Raw genomic sequence first — 15,169 nt, forward strand, 5'->3', positions numbered from 1 at the left:
GTTCACAAGGGTTCATGTGTTCGGCAGCAGCACAGTTTATTTTCAGATAAAAGCATTATGCTTTTTCAGTCGATAAATTTTAAAAATACCTTATGGTATTACTCAAAAACCTTACTGAGATACTGGCGTCTGTCCTAAAAGCAATCAAGGTCAAAGAAGAGACATGGACCAAATGGGACAAAGCAGCATCGCTCCTGCATGTTTTCTGGTCTCTGCCACAAAGCATCAGCAGCCTCGTAAGTAGTGAGGGCGAGTCCCAGTGTGGTTTTGGAGAGTTGTGGCTTCCAATAAGGTCCTTTGTCCATGACCTACAGTGTGTCCTTTTGACTTCAGTTGGAAAGAGATTTTTCCAAAACCAACTGTTACTCATTCAAAGCAGTTGCCTTTTATGAAGTTCCCGTCAGAGCAAGTCCTCAGAGATGAAGCCTGGGCGGTAGAAGTCATGAGCAACCAGACTTGTGTTGTGCTCTCTTTGCACCTCTTTGCCGGCCTTTGTGTTCTCAGTTGTTACAGTCAAGATCTCATAAAACCGTGTTCCTCCACAAAAACAGTCGCCAATCTGCCGGTGCTTTTTGGTAGCTTGATGGATTGCAGCTCCGGGGATTTGATCCCCCTGCCCCCCCCAGCCCCCGCCAGACCCTCAAGAGTAAAACCATTTGGGAGGGATCTCTTGTCTCACTGATTTTTCTATGCTAAATGAAACTTTAAAAAAAAAAACCAAAAACCAAAACTAAAAGTTGTATAACTTGCAAACTGACTTGCGTTCTTTAAACTGCCGCTGCCAAATAGCTGTGGCGTACGTTTTATAAGGCGTACTGAAGCAGTTAGGTATTTGTTGTACGTGTTTAAAATGAGAGGCGACTGAATGTAACGGGCTATTTTCCTCTGATATTTTGCATCCCCTGAAGTTCTGCATTTCTGTCTGGCTTTCAGTGGCGTGTTTTTTTCCAGCAGCCCGGGAAGTTGCCTGAGAGTGGACAGAAGGGAAAAATTATTCCCCGTGCAGGAAAAAAAATTAATCTTGTGGGGTTTTTTTTTTAGGGGGGATGAATTCCCCAGAAAAGCATGGAGCACCGAGGTTTTTGGGGGCAATGAAAGTGCTGCCAAGGGACAGCGAGGACAAGCCACAGCTTTGCCTCCTGGCACCTCTGGTGTGGGAGCCGTCGCTGGAGGTTTGATATTTTGTCCCAGCCCTGGGAGAGTGAAATAAGGTGTTTTTGAGGATGAAGTTGCCAGGAAAGTGACTTAAGAGCCCCAGGCTACCTGGGAAAGTGGCTCTAGTGCAACTAAATTTGCCAGTGAGTCAAAAAAGTCAGGGTTGTCTAAAAAAAAATGCGAAGATCTAGTGACCCATATCGACGACTGTGCCAGAGATGGTGCCGAATACTTTTTCCTCCACTCGGCCGTAGTCTTTGCAAACCTTTGCAAAAGAAGGAAGCTTTAGATTCCTACCCAGCTTTGTGCTCAAAGTGTTTTTTTTGTTTTTTTTGTTTTTTTTTTTTCCCCCCTCTCTCGGCAGAATGTCAACCGCCTGCGTTTCTCTGTGGTCGCCCTTTTGTTGTGCCGTGACAGCGCAGGAGAGATGGAAGGGATCCAAGTATGAGGTATGTCTGCGACGTGCGCCCGCTTTTTTCCAAAGCGTGGACTTTGAAGTTAACAGGAAGGCTTTGTCAGCTCTCCTTCTATAGTTTTTGTATGAAGTATTTTAAGAAAACACTAAAAACAACATAAGGTCTGTTGCGGAGCATGTCACGCAACCAAAAGCATTTGCCCATCTCCCGGTGCTTTTTGGTAGCCGGATGGATTGCGGCACCAGGGATTTGATTTCCCCCCCGACCCTCAAAAGTAAAACCATTTGGGGGTTTTATGTTGCTGATTTTTCTATGCAAAATTAAACTTAAAAACCAAAAAAGGTAACATTGTACAATTTACCCACTGACTCGCATTGTTTGAAGCGCAACTGCCCAATAGCTGTAGCATACAATTTATGAGGCAGAGTGAAGCGGTTAGGCGTCGGTTCTAAAGGTTTAAAAAGAGAGGTGACTGAATATTACTGGGTTTTCCCCACTATCATGACAGAGTGCTCTGATGTACTTTATTTCTGTCTGGCTTTCAGTGGCACGTTTCCCCGGCAGCCCGGTAGCATCTCTATTGAGCAGTGCCGCTGGCCAGATGTCCCTCCTCCTTGTGTAACACCCAAAAAACCTGCAGTCAAATGACAACTGTGTTTTTTGGAGAGGGGTAGTTCAATGGTATCAGTTCACAGCCGTGCAAGTTGAACCAGTGCCACAGGAAAGTCAAATACTTTTATTTTTAAAGAGCATATGTAAACGCAGGCACCCCTTTTCAGCATGGCGTGAATGACCGAGCTTTGTTCTTTATTGCTCCTTTGGCTCTTCAAAGTTTGACCTGTCCCTCTCGGCTGCATTGACCCAGCGAGTGAGGTGAGCAGCGCGAGGGCCGTAGCTGCAGCGGTGGCTCCGTCAGCATCGATTCTGGTTACAGCCCAGCTCGGTCCTGCCGCCCTGCACGCAGGGTGATGGATCTCCCTGCAGCCGCACTGGGAGGAAGGGTCCAGGCGTTTCCCAGCGCCGGCCAGAGTGTTTGCCCTTATGCTAAGAATGTGTTCAAAATGGCATCGGTTAGCCTTAATCCTGACTTTAAGAGTTGAGCTTTTGAAGGTTGTGCTGTATTTGGAGCTGAGGCCTTTCTCTAGAATCCTCCTGTAGCTCAGCTGCTGTCCCGTCCCTCAGTCTGAGGGAATTCCTCTACTCTCTCCTCTTCTGTGCTGCTTTTTTAGCACGCTGAACTCTAACTGGGGATTTTTGTTTTCCAGGTGCCTCGTTGTAGGCGTCTCGTGCTGCTCGAGGTTTGCAGCCGGTTGTCGGAGCCCGTCTGAGGGGAAGGGGCCAGCCGGTCCGGTGACAAGTCTCCAGAGAGTGGTGGCCAGAGGGCGAACCAGGACCGCTGGGACTCCGGCGAGCTCCGCGCCACCTGAAGCGTGATCAGGGCTGCCTGCCCAGCCTCAAGAGCCGCCGTATGCGGTGCAGTATCGGCTCTTACGCATTACCGTGCCCCCATCAGTGTCCGGCAGTTTTTCGGGTGTCCATCTCTATGGCAAGGCCCCTTCTGGTCCAGTGCGCGTCTCTATGACGCTTTAGTCCTCCAGGAGCCCCCTCAGTCCTCCGATGTGCGACTTCATGGCACTTTACTCCTGCAGGAGCCCCCTCAGTCCTCCAACGCGCGTCTCTATAGCGCTTTAGTCCTCCAGGAGCATGGAAGTGCTTTCTCAGTCCTCCGACGCGCGTCTCTATGGCACTTTAGCGCCCCAGGAGCCCATAAATACTCATCAGTCTTCTGGAAATCATATACTTCTAGCACTCTTCCAAAACCATAAAACACGATTAACAGTTAAACACAAAAATACCTGAAGATCGCAAAAATAAAGTGGCCCCTGCATAACTTTCTTCTCCACAGCCATAACTGGGCGGAAATCAAACAAAAGTGGTAAGAGAATAGGTGCCCCCGTGTGCCGTAAAGCTGTACCGCGCATGCGCGCCCCAATGCCGGAGGGCTGTACCGCGCATGCGCGCCCCCCAGTGCCCTACACTTGTGCGGCGCCGTGTGCCGTACAGCCATACGGCGCATGGGTGCCCCCTTACTGCAGTGCAGTTGCACTGCGCATGTGCGGCGCTTTCGGCCGTACGGCTGCACTGCGCACGCGCGTCCCCCCAGTGCCGTACAACTGTACTGCGCATGCGCGCCCTCTAGTGCCGTAAGGCTGTACAGCGCATGTGGGGCGCCTTCCGCCGTACAGCGGCACCGCGCATGTGCGCCCCCATGTGCCGTAAAGCTGTACGGCGTATGGCGCCCCCAAGTGCCGTACAGATGTAGTGCGCGTGCGCGGCGCTGTCCGCCGTACAGCTGCACTGCGCATGCGCGACGCTGTCTGCCGTACGGGTGTACTGCGTGTGCACCGCCCGTAGTGCCGCACCGCTTGGTTGGCGTGGCCGCTCGGTCTGGTCTGCCCTGCTTGGCCCCCGTGAACAGGTTATGAGGTACCTGGGTTGCGTGAAGGTGAGCGGAGGGCGGTGGGGAACGTGGCAGGCAGTGGCGGGGGGCTTGAGGGGGCCCCGAGGGATAATTGGTGGGGTTCGGGGGGATCCCCCGGGGGATTCTGGGGGCTGAGGGTCGGACTTGAGGGAAGCTGTGGGGAGCGGAGGGGCTGGGGGGACCCCGAGGGGTGTTGGAGGGAGCTGAGGTGGGGGGACACGAGTGTTCTGAGCAGGGATGGGGGCGCTGAGTTGTCCCTGGGGAGTGACTGGGGGGGGACAGGGGTCCTGAGGGTAATGGGGAGGCCTTGAGAGGGGCTGCGGGGTGCCGAGGGGTCCCCGATGGGGAATAAGGGATGATGGGGGGGGGCTGAAGGGACTTTCGGGGGGGGGGGGGGGGCGGAGGGAGGGGGAACTTTTGGGGGGGACTGAGGGGGACCTGGGGGGCCGAGGGGGCCCTGAGGGGTGAGGGGGGACCTTGAGGGGGGCTGGGGGAACGGAGGGGCTGAGGGGGCCCGGACAGTGGGGAGGGGGGTCCTGGGAGTGTATTAGGGGCCAACGGGGAGGTCTGAGGGGGTGGCTGGGGGGGTGGGGGGACTGCTGGGGGAGCCCTGAGTTTGGGGAGGGGGGCTGTGGCCTGAAGTGGGTGCTGAGTTGGAGAGGGGCTGTGAGGGGGAGAGGGGTACGGGCTGAGAGGTGATTGGGGACAGGGCTGGGTGTGGGAGGGGAGGGTCGAGGCATTCTCCGGCGTTTGGGGGTCCCCGTGACCCTCCACTGTGTCGTGTCCTGCAGGACAAGGAGTCCTACAGTGAGCTGTACCTGAGGGTCTGCGAGAGGCTCAGTACCTTCTCTGAGGTCATTGTCGTCGGCTTCAAGGGAATGTCCCCCATGACTGGCATGTTTCCCCCCCCAGCGCAGGCTGCCCCCTCACCAGTTGTTCCTTGGGGGCCTGTGCCGTCGCCGTCCATCTCACAGGTATGGGGATGCTGGGACCCCTCCGGAGCTCTCTGAGACAGTCTGGGACACCCCCAGAGCCCTCTGATACCCTCTGGGCTCCCCCAACCCCCCCAGGATCCCCCTGAGACCCCCTAGAATCTCCTGTGACCCCCTGCCCCCCCCCCAAGAGCTCTGCGGGATGTCCTGCTTCATCTTCTCCCAGGACGCCTCTGGGACTATCCGGGACCATCTAGGACCTCTCATGTTCACCCCAGGGTTCCCTGGAGCCTTCTGGGATCCCCTACATTCCCCCCAGGACCCCTCTAGGACCTTCCCACACCCCCTCCAGGACCCCACAGATCCCCCCTGGAGCCCCCCAGGACACGCCAGAGCCCTCTGGCACCCCCTGGAGTGCCTGCTGGTACCTGCCACGTCCCTCTGGGACCCCACCCCCTGAGAGCCCCCCCGGGGCCCTCCAGGATCCCCCTGGGACCTGTCGTGTTCCCCCAAGACTCCCTGGAGCCTTCTGGAACCCCCCACATTCCCCCTGGGACCCTCCCACACACCCCCCAAGAACACACCAGAATCCCCTGGGTCCCCCCCAGGACACCCTAGAACCCTCTGGGGTCTGTTGGAGTCCCCCCCGGTACCCCTCACATCCCACTGGGACCCCCATCACACCTGCTTCCCCCTCCCAGGGGACACCAGCTCCTGCCAAATGCTCTGGGAGCGCTGGAGCCTGACAGAGCATCTCGGCAAAGGAGAGATGAGCGAGGAAGCGAGCGGGGACCCCCTGGATGCAGAGAGGAGGATAAAGAAGCTGCGGAGCAGAGACCAATGGGGGCTGGGATGGGACAAGAGAGAGGGAAAGAGAGATGAAGTGCCACAAGGTGCCTCAGAGACGGAGGAAGGTATTTGCTCTAAAGCTTAAAAAGAGGCAACTGAATGTAACGTATTTTTTTTACCCCTGATATTTAGACAGTATGCTCTAAAGTAATTTATTTCTGTCTGGCTTTCAGTGGCGCGTCTCCATGGCAGCCCAGTAGCATCTCTCTCAGGCAGTGCTGCTGGCCAGATGTCCCTCCTTGTTGTGTGGCACACAAAAAACCTCGTAGTCCAATTATAACTATGTATTTTGGAGAGAGATAGTGTTGTGGTATCAATTCCCAGCTGTGCAAGTGAAATTAGTGCCTGAAGAAAGTCAAATACTTTTATAGCGTAAGTATTTTTATTCGGTGTATATAAACCTAACGCACACCTTTTCACCAAAAGGGAAGGGACGAAGCACTTCCTAACACCAGTGAGGAGGTTTACTGTTACACTGAGAACGTGTTCAAAATGGCATTGGTTAGCTTTAATCCTGACTTCAAGAGTTGAGCTGGCACTGGCTTTTGAAGGCTGTGCTGTGTTTGGAGCTGAGCTGTTTCCCCAGAATCCTCTTGTAGCTCAGCTCCTGTCCTGTCCCTCTGATGGAATTCCTCTACTCTCTTCCGGGCTATTTTTTAAGATACTGAGCTATAACTGGGGATTTTTGTTTTCCAGGTGCCTCATTGTAGGCGTCTTGTGCTGCTCGAGAGATGCCCCAGGCCAGGTTTGCAGCCGGTGGTGGAGGCCCCCTGAGGGGAAGGGGCCAGCCCTGGGTCTGGGTGTTTTGGGCCTTTTTTGTGGGGGAATAGAAGGGTGTCTGTGTGTGTGTGTGTGTGTGTGTGTGTGTGTGTCTTGGGGGTGATGGTGTCATTTGGGACACTGTGACATCACTGGGGCAGCGATGATGCAGCGGAGGAACAGGTGAGTGGGCGATGGGGGGGGTTACGTGAGCGTCTCCCAAAAGAGGTGGTTCACAGCCCCAGAACATCTGAAAATTCTTGGGATGCATTAAAAAATGTGACAACCTGTAACTGTGGGCGTGAGGCATTGAAATAGAGATCAATCTCTCATTTATATATGATAAATATATATATTGAGAAATAATATTATGTATGTAAAATAAGTTCAAAATAAAAACCTCTATGTCTAAGGATTCTATGATTCTGTGCTTCTGTGTTATACGAAAGATCCTAGAATATAAAAATACTTAAAAAAATGTATTTATAAAAAGATATTAGTGTCAAAATAGATGTGTAAGCAGACAGTCTAAATAGATATTCTGTATCATAAATGTTAATGTGTAAGTCTAAGCATATTTTCTATATAGGTGCAAACAGGTAATATAAATTCCCTAGATAATGAGTAAATAACTAAGGGGGTGCTGCCGCCCGGCGGCTGAAGGCCGGTCCTGCAGGTGTGCGCTCCTCCGTGCGCTGTGGCCCCGCCTCCGGCCCGCCTTGCCCCCGCCCCGGCGGCGCTGTGCGTTGGTTCCGCAGCTCGTGCGCATGCGCGGCTTCGCGGAGACCGGTCTCGAGAGCGCGGCGGCCGGAGGGCGAACCAGGACCGCCGGGACTCCGTCGAGCTGCCCGCCGCCTCGAGCGGGATCGGTGCCGCCCGCCCGGCCTCGAGAGCGGCCGTCGGCGCTCCAGTATCGGCTCCTACGCATTACCGCGCCCCCGCCAGTGCCTGGCAGCTTTCCGGGTGTCCATTTCCAGGGCCCCTCAGTCCGCCGACGCGCCTCTCTATGGCACTTTAGTCCTCCAGGGCGCCGCTCAGTCAGCCGACGCGCCTCTCTATGGCACTTTAGTCCTCCAGGGCGCCGCTCAGTCAGCCGACGCGCCTCTCTATGGCACTTTAGTCCTCCAGGGCGCCGCTCAGTCAGCCGACGCGCCTCTCTATGGCACTTTAGTCCTCCAGGGTGCCGCTCAGTCCGCCGACGCGCCTCTCTATGGCACTTTAGTCCTCCAGGGCGCCGCTCAGTCCGCCGACGCGCCTCTCTATGGCACTTTAGTCCTCCAGGGCGCCGCTCAGTCAGCCGACGCGCCTCTCTATGGCACTTTAGTCCTCCAGGGCGCCGCTCAGTCAGCCGACGCGCCTCTCTATGGCACTTTAGTCCTCCAGGGCGCCGCTCAGTCAGCCGACGCGCCTCTCTATGGCACTTTAGTCCTCCAGGGCGCCGCTCAGTCCGCCGACGCGCCTCTCTATGGCACTTTAGTCCTCCAGGGCGCCGCTCAGTCCGCCGACGCGCCTCTCTATGGCACTTTAGTCCTCCAGGGCGCCGCTCAGTCAGCCGACGCGCCTCTCCATGGCGATTTAGTCCTCCAGGGCGCCGCTCAGTCAGCCGACGCGCCTCTCTATGGCACTTTAGTCCTCCAGGGCGCCGCTCAGTCCGCCGACGCGCCTCTCTATGGCACTTTAGTCCTCCAGGGCGCCGCTCAGTCCGCCGACGCGCCTCTCTATGGCACTTTAGTCCTCCAGGGCGCCGCTCAGTCCGCCGACGCGCCTCTCTATGGCACTTTAGTCCTCCAGGGCGCCGCTCAGTCCGCCGACGCGCCTCTCTATGGCACTTTAGTCCTCCAGGAGGCCGCTCAGTCAGCCGACGCGCCTCTCTATGGCACTTTAGTCCTCCAGGGCGCCGCTCAGTCAGCCGACGCGCCTCTCTATGGCACTTTAGTCCTCCAGGGCGCCGCTCAGTCAGCCGACGCGCCTCTCTATGGCACTTTAGTCCTCCAGGGCGCCGCTCAGTCAGCCGACGCGCCTCTCTATGGCACTTTAGTCCTCCAGGGCGCCGCTCAGTCAGCCGACGCGCCTCTCCATGGCGATTTAGTCCTCCAGGATCCAGGAAGTGCTCATCAGTCTTCTGGAAATCACCTGCTTCCAGCACTCTTCTAAAGCCATAAAACACAGTTAACCACAAAAATATCTGAAGATCACAAAAATAAAACGACACCTGCAGAACTTTCTTTTCTACAGCAACAAGTAGACAGAACTCAAACAACAGTGGTAAGAGAATCACCAGAGGCAAGTGCCCAATAGAAATAAAAATGACTGTTGCCTTGCCTGCTGGGACTTAAGGCATAAGAAAAGGAGCTCCTGCTCCTGTGGCCACCTTTTTGTCTTCTGGGGCGTTGTCCCCGCCCCTTTCTCCAGGGGATTGTGGGAAGGGTGGTGGGCGGGGCCCGATGGCAGTGGGCAGGGCCTGGGGTATATGAGCCACAGGCTCGGCTCAGGAGCTTGTTGTGCTGCTGGGCTCCTCTGGGGTCAGTGCTCTGCTGGTCGTTCACTTGGCTGCAGCTTTGGGGCAGGCATATTTTGGTATTTAGGGAGGCAGAGGTAAGAAGGCTGAGCTAAGACTTTCAGGACCAGTACACATCCTGCCACCTGTATAGTAGAAAGTTGACTGGTATGCAGCTTTTTTGTTTCCTTTTTTTCAGGTCAGTAACTTTGTGATGAGTGTTTAAGGGATGCCCAGATGGTTTAATAGTGTGCTTTTCTTTATTCTAGGAGTGATGCATTTTCCTAGAATTCTTGACTTTATTGAAGATGGGCCTGTGGTTTTTTCCACTGGTTTAGCAGTATGCTGTGTGAGTTGCTGATCTTGTTTCTCTTAATTGGGTTGATGATGAGACTATGTTGTAGGGGTTAGGGTGAGCATTTTGTATGCATCTGCATATTGTACTTTAGCACTTCTTAAGAAAGCAGCAGGGATATGGCATGGCTCATGACCTTTCCCCATTGCCCAAAGAGTGCCGTGGTGTCCCTAGAGTTTTTGCAGCAGGCCCCTCGTAGACTGTGTCAGGGCATTACTTATTTTGTGGGTCTATAGCAGAGCCCAGAGTCCGTGGGAAAACAGAAGATAGGAGGTGCCTGCTGAACACAGAGCATGGCTCAGAAGAGCAGCTCCTGAGGAGTGGCTGACACAGGGGTTTCAGGGTTGCAAATATAGAATGGGAGCTGTCAAGAAGAAGTGGGGGTCCTTCCCTGACAGTTGAGGAGAAGAGGTTTCTAAAAGTTTTGGTGCTGGGGGTTGGCTAGGAAATGGAGGCAGGTTCATCAGTCTTTGTCATGTCGGATTTGGATTTGGGTGTCAAGAGGGTCTGGTCTGTTCTAGTCCCTTGCATTTGAGGTGAGCTGGATAGTATTGAGGAGGAGCATGGGACTGGTGATTTCACAGAAATGCAATGGTAATTTTGTGTTTGTTGGTATCTTAGGTGTCATAAATAATTGTTGCTGCAGCCTCTGACTCTGGAATTGGCGTGAAACAGGTGAGCGGATTGCCATGGCACCTCTGAGGAGGAGGGTGCTGTAGAAGAGGTTGGCCTCTACTATCAGGGTGGTCACTACTGGAGCCATGGTTTCTTTTTGTTTTACAGATGAAGAGGAACCTGGTGACTGCAGGAACAAGCTGTTTGCTGTTAGCTGTGGGTTTGTTGTCAAGGACGAATTCAGACCCCTGGCTGTCTGAAAGCTAAGTAGAGGCACAGGTGCTGGAGGGAGGCCAAGGTTGACAGTTTCAGGGAGGAGTTTTCAAGTCAGGGTAGAGCAGAGGGCTATCCAGGAGGAGTCTCCTCTGAGTAGGTAAAGGGAGTGGGTTACTCTTCAGCACAAAGCTAGTGTGTGCTGGGCAGGGCAGTTCTGGCCTGTGTCTGTTGTTGTGTAGTTTGTGTGCTCTGTCTTCTGTCTCTTGGACTTTCCTTAGGTTTTGATATCCTCGTTTCTCTTTGCACTCAAGGGGCACAGCATGTGCCTTGGGCAGCCCCTGTAGAGTCTTGAATGCCTGTGCTAATTGGCAGAGCGCCCAATGGGCACTTCTTGCATAACAATTTTAAAGTGCAGATCGGACTTGCCTCTTGGAAGTTTCTAGATGGTCCTCTTTTGCAGCATCGTTCGTGGCTGCATGAGCAGCTCTGTTCTCTGAGCTATAGCAGCTCTAGCCATCTGCTTTTATGAACTGGGATTTCTTCCCTGCATCCTTACATTCTCAGGTCTTGAAGCCAGGCTTCCTGCACATATGTCATCTCCATTTTGACAGGAACTTCTTGGAATGGGCTGTTACATTTGACTCTTTTATGATTTTTATGACTTTGCCACAGAGCCTCCTCACGTCCGTGCTGTGGCCATTGGTCTTCTTGCCCAACAGCATCTCTTGTCTGAAAGTCATTCTTCTTGTGGAGAGTTTTCTCTCATCTTGGAGTCACATTGTTGTCTATAGTGCTGTGTGGTGTTGGGCTGCACGTGGGTGTGTTTGGTGTGGAGCTGCCCTGCCTGGGGGTGTAGAGTCAGGGGTAGGTGGAACAGCAATAAGAGTCTATGGGTAATATGTTGATCTGCCAAGACTGTTTAGCCAAAGGTTGTACAGTCATCTGGGATCAAGCAGCCATTGGCAGGGACAGTCATTTCCATAGTGTGTTATGGGGATGATTGGAGCCTCCTGGGAGCCTCCTGCTTCACTACTGTTTGGCAGTAGTGAAGCAGATTGAAGGTGTTAAGGCTTGTATGTGTGGGGATTAATGTTGGGTCCAATTTTTTTTTAATGGCAGGTTGTAGTTGGAGCCTAGATGATATTCCTAAATGGAAACAAGACCCCTGGAATTGTTCAGCTACTGATCAGCATCTGGGTGACTTGTTTACTAATTTTTTCAGATGCAGAGGGACAAGATGTGCACCAAAGAGTCATGGAGAAGGCAAGCGGGACCCTGTAAGAAGGTGGGTCAGTTCACAGTGCTGGAGGGAAGATGTGACTGGTGGCTATATCATTATATTATGGCTTGGTGGTGGGGTGTGGGTTGTTTTTTTTTTTTTCATTTTGAAGGTATGAAGTGATGAGTAAAGCAGGATATTGGCACCGGATGTGACTCTCGGGCAAGGTGGTCAATGAATAGTGGGCTGAAGCAGCAATTCTTCTCAGATGTTATATTGTTGGTGAAGTTTTTAGTGTCCTTTGTGTCTGTTTTACAGGTAGTTTGTAAGCCTCAAAGCAGGAGCCCAAAACCATGGAGGGCAGGTGAGCGAGAGGCCAGGGTAAAGGAGTAGGAGACAGGAATGGCTGTAGGCAGGCTGTGGTGTCGGGCAGTATGTCAGCATATGTCTTTTGGTTGGCTTTTTTTTTTTTCAGGTGCAGGATGCAGGCTCAGAGGGACTAAGCCACATGCTGATGAGCGTGCTGAGAAGGTGAGGCGGTTGTGGGCCACACTGGTGTCTTAATAGTGAAGTATTATACGGCAACCTGGTTAATTATTTATCTTCTGGTTTTGCAGGTGCCCTGTGAGCCATCTTTGGAAGTGGGTGAGCATTAGAGGTGAGCCGAGGCAGCAGTGAGGAGGAGCTTGTGGCTGGTGATTTCTCACATGTGCAACAGTAATTTTGTTTCTTGGTATCTCAAGCAATGATGGCCACAGCATTTGACTCTGGAAGGAGCAGCTGAGTGGAATCCCATTGTGCTTTTGAGGAAGGGGAAATTGTGGAAGAGGTTGGCGGTGGCCTCTCTGAAACTTCTTGCTGTCACTGTTTGGTTTTCTTTAATTGTAGATGATGATGATGATGAACCTGGTGACTACAGGAATGTCCCAGATAGTCGATGTGCTGTTTTTTTTTTTTTTTTCTGTTGACATCAGATTTAAGACCTCCAGCCCTCTGAAAGCTAAGTTGAGTGGCCAGGGCTGGGGAGGGGCTGGAAAGGGAGAAGTTTGTGATTTGCAGGGAGGCCTCTTAAAGTTAGAGAAGGGCAGAGGGCTGTCCTGGAGCCATCCCCTTTGAGCAGGTAAAGGGAGCGGGTTAGTCTTCAGCACAATGCCAGCATGAGCCGGGCAGGGTGGTTCCAGCCTGCATCTGTTGTGTTGTTTGTGTGGTCTGTCTTCTGTGTCCTAAACCTTCCTTGGGTCTCCATGCTCTCTTTACACTTGAGGAGCACAGCCTGTACTTCAGACACCATCCCAAGAGTCTTGAATGCCAGAACTCATTGGCACTGCCCCAGTCAGGCCCCACTTTTCTTGCATTATAAGCTTAAACAGTGGATCGGCCTTGCATCTTGGAAGTTTCTGGGTGGTCCTCAACTGCAGCATTGTTCCTGGCTGCATGAGCAGCTCTGTTCTCTAGCCATCCATTTTCAGTGACTGGGACTTCTTCCCTGCATCCTTAAGTTCTTAGGTCTTGAAGCCAGGCTTCCTGCACATACATCTCAGTTTGAGTCACTTCTTGTCCTGGACCATTACATTGTACTCATTTCTTGGGGTTTCCCTAGAGCCTTCTCGTGTCACCATTGTGGTCTTGCAGGTCTTCTTGCCCAACAGTCGCTTATGTTGGTGTCATCCTTCTTGCTGAGAGTTTTCCCTCATTTGTGAGGTGCATTGTTTGTAGTGTTCTGTGTAATGTCGGTCTGTGCTTGTGTGTGTTTGGCTCGGAGCTGCTCTGCCCAGTCACGTAAACTCTGGGGTAGGTGGAACATCAATAGGAGTCTATGGTTAGTTTGATCTACCTAGACTGTTGAGGCAAAGGTGGTACAGTCAACTCCCATCAAGTAGCCATCAGCAGGTTGTGTGGGCAGCTCTTTAATTAATGGGGTTGTTTTGGGATGAGCAGAGCTATGTGGGAGGGGCTGTTCAGCAGTAGTGAAGCAAACTGCATCTCGAAGATGTTAAGGCTGCTTTGTGTGGGGTGTAGTGTTTGTATGTTGTGTGTGTTTTTTTTTTTTTTAATGTCAGGCTGTAATTGTACTCCAGATGGTAGTTCTAAGGCAAAACGAGACCTTTTTGAGGGTGTGCGCATGTCATATGGGGTTCCTCCTAAAAGAGGCAGTTCACAGCCCAAAAAATGCCTGAAAATTCATGTGGGGAATGTGTGTTTAAAAAAACAATAAAACCTGTATATATGGGTATGAGGCATTGAAATAAAGAACAATTTCTCATTTTTATACATATTGAAAAATATGAGTGTATGTATATAAAAAGGAGTTCAAAATAAAAACCTGTATCTACTATATTATATAAAGGATGTTATTGTATTAAAAGATCTGTCCCATAGCCAATTTTTGCCTTCATGGTTCTCTCTGTCTTGCTCCCTGTTGCTTCCTCCTGTCTGATCCGTAGCCCATAGCTGTTTTCTTTCCCCTGTGGCTCCCCTTCCCTGTTTTTTCACCGGCCCCCCCTTCTCTGCCCTGTAGTAGACTGCTGTTGCATTGGGTTTAAGTGACAAGGTTTTGTTGGCTGAGTTGTGGGGGGCAGGGGTGGGTTCTGTGAGAAGACACCAGAAGCTCCCCCCATGTTGGGCACAGCCAGCTCAGAGAGGGACCTGCTGCTGGTCAAAGCTGAGCCCATCAGCAACACTGGCCAGGAGTGGAGCAGAGAGTCCCTGCAACACGTGGCGGCCCTGCTGTTGGAGCGGAAAAAGAGTGCGAGGAGGAAGGAGCAGCAGAGACAATCCTGACTCCCTGACACCTCCATTGTCTGGGGGTACGATGTAGAGAAGTCGTGAGTGAAGATGATACCAGAAAAAGAGAGGGGTGGTGGGAAGGTGTTTTTTTTAAATTTGTTCTTATTTCTTATTTGATTGACAATAAGTGAATTTCCCCAAGTTGAGTCTGTTGGTTTTGTGACTACGAGCGATCTCTTGGTCCTTGTCTCAACCTACAAGCTTTTTCATTTTAACTTCTCCCCTTGTCTCGTTGAGGAAGGGCAATGATAGAGAGGCTGGGTGGGTACCCAGGGGCCAGCCAAGGTCAATCCACCACAGATTACTTCTATTAAGCTTTGTGTCCTTGTCTTTTAATACTTGACTATGTTTCTTTTACCCAATCTCTTTTGAAGCTTTATTTCTCTCTTTCCATCCCTTTCTTTTAAATTCTTGCCTAGGTTTGTTGAACCCAGTTTGCTTCTAAAATTTTCTTGCTACTTTTCCCTCTCTCTGTCTCCCCAAATTAATTTTAATTTCTTTCCCATGTTCTTGTACCCTGTCGCTTTTCATAATTCTCTTCCTCTATCTCTTTCTATGCACTTCTGCATGCCTATCTCTTAAGTCTTTGGTAGGATTCTCATATCCTATGCCTTTCAAAATTTTGTGTCTATATCTCCTCCTAGCCATCTCCCTGCCTATAATTCCCAATTCTCCCCTCTATTTTCAGCACACTGTAACTTTTTTCATTTTTTTTCTGCATCTGCCTGTCATTTTTTTGCTTATGTTTCTTGTACCCTGTCGCTTCTCAAAATTTTCTTTCAATGTGTACTTCTGCCAGGGTGCCTGTTTCTATTTTGTATTTCTTGATCATATTTCTTTTCCCCTGCTCCTGTGTGTTGTCTCTTCTTATCCTGCTGGTTACTTCC

The 15,169-nt window shown here is 51.8% G+C and overlaps 1 long non-coding RNA gene across 1 annotated transcript; it reads left to right on the forward strand.

Moving 5' to 3' along the window:
* Positions 1-10,462: 10,462 nt before the first annotated feature.
* Positions 10,463-13,822, forward strand: LOC141747298 (uncharacterized). The gene is made up of 4 exons (XR_012588658.1): positions 10,463-11,561; positions 11,971-12,026; positions 12,113-12,153; positions 12,239-13,822. It is a non-coding gene; the product is annotated as an uncharacterized LOC141747298 (long non-coding RNA).
* The last annotated feature ends 1,347 nt before the right edge of the window (positions 13,823-15,169 follow it).

Source organism: Larus michahellis, chromosome 8 (assembly GCF_964199755.1).
Source record: "Larus michahellis chromosome 8, bLarMic1.1, whole genome shotgun sequence".
Lineage (NCBI taxonomy): Eukaryota > Metazoa > Chordata > Aves > Charadriiformes > Laridae > Larus > Larus michahellis.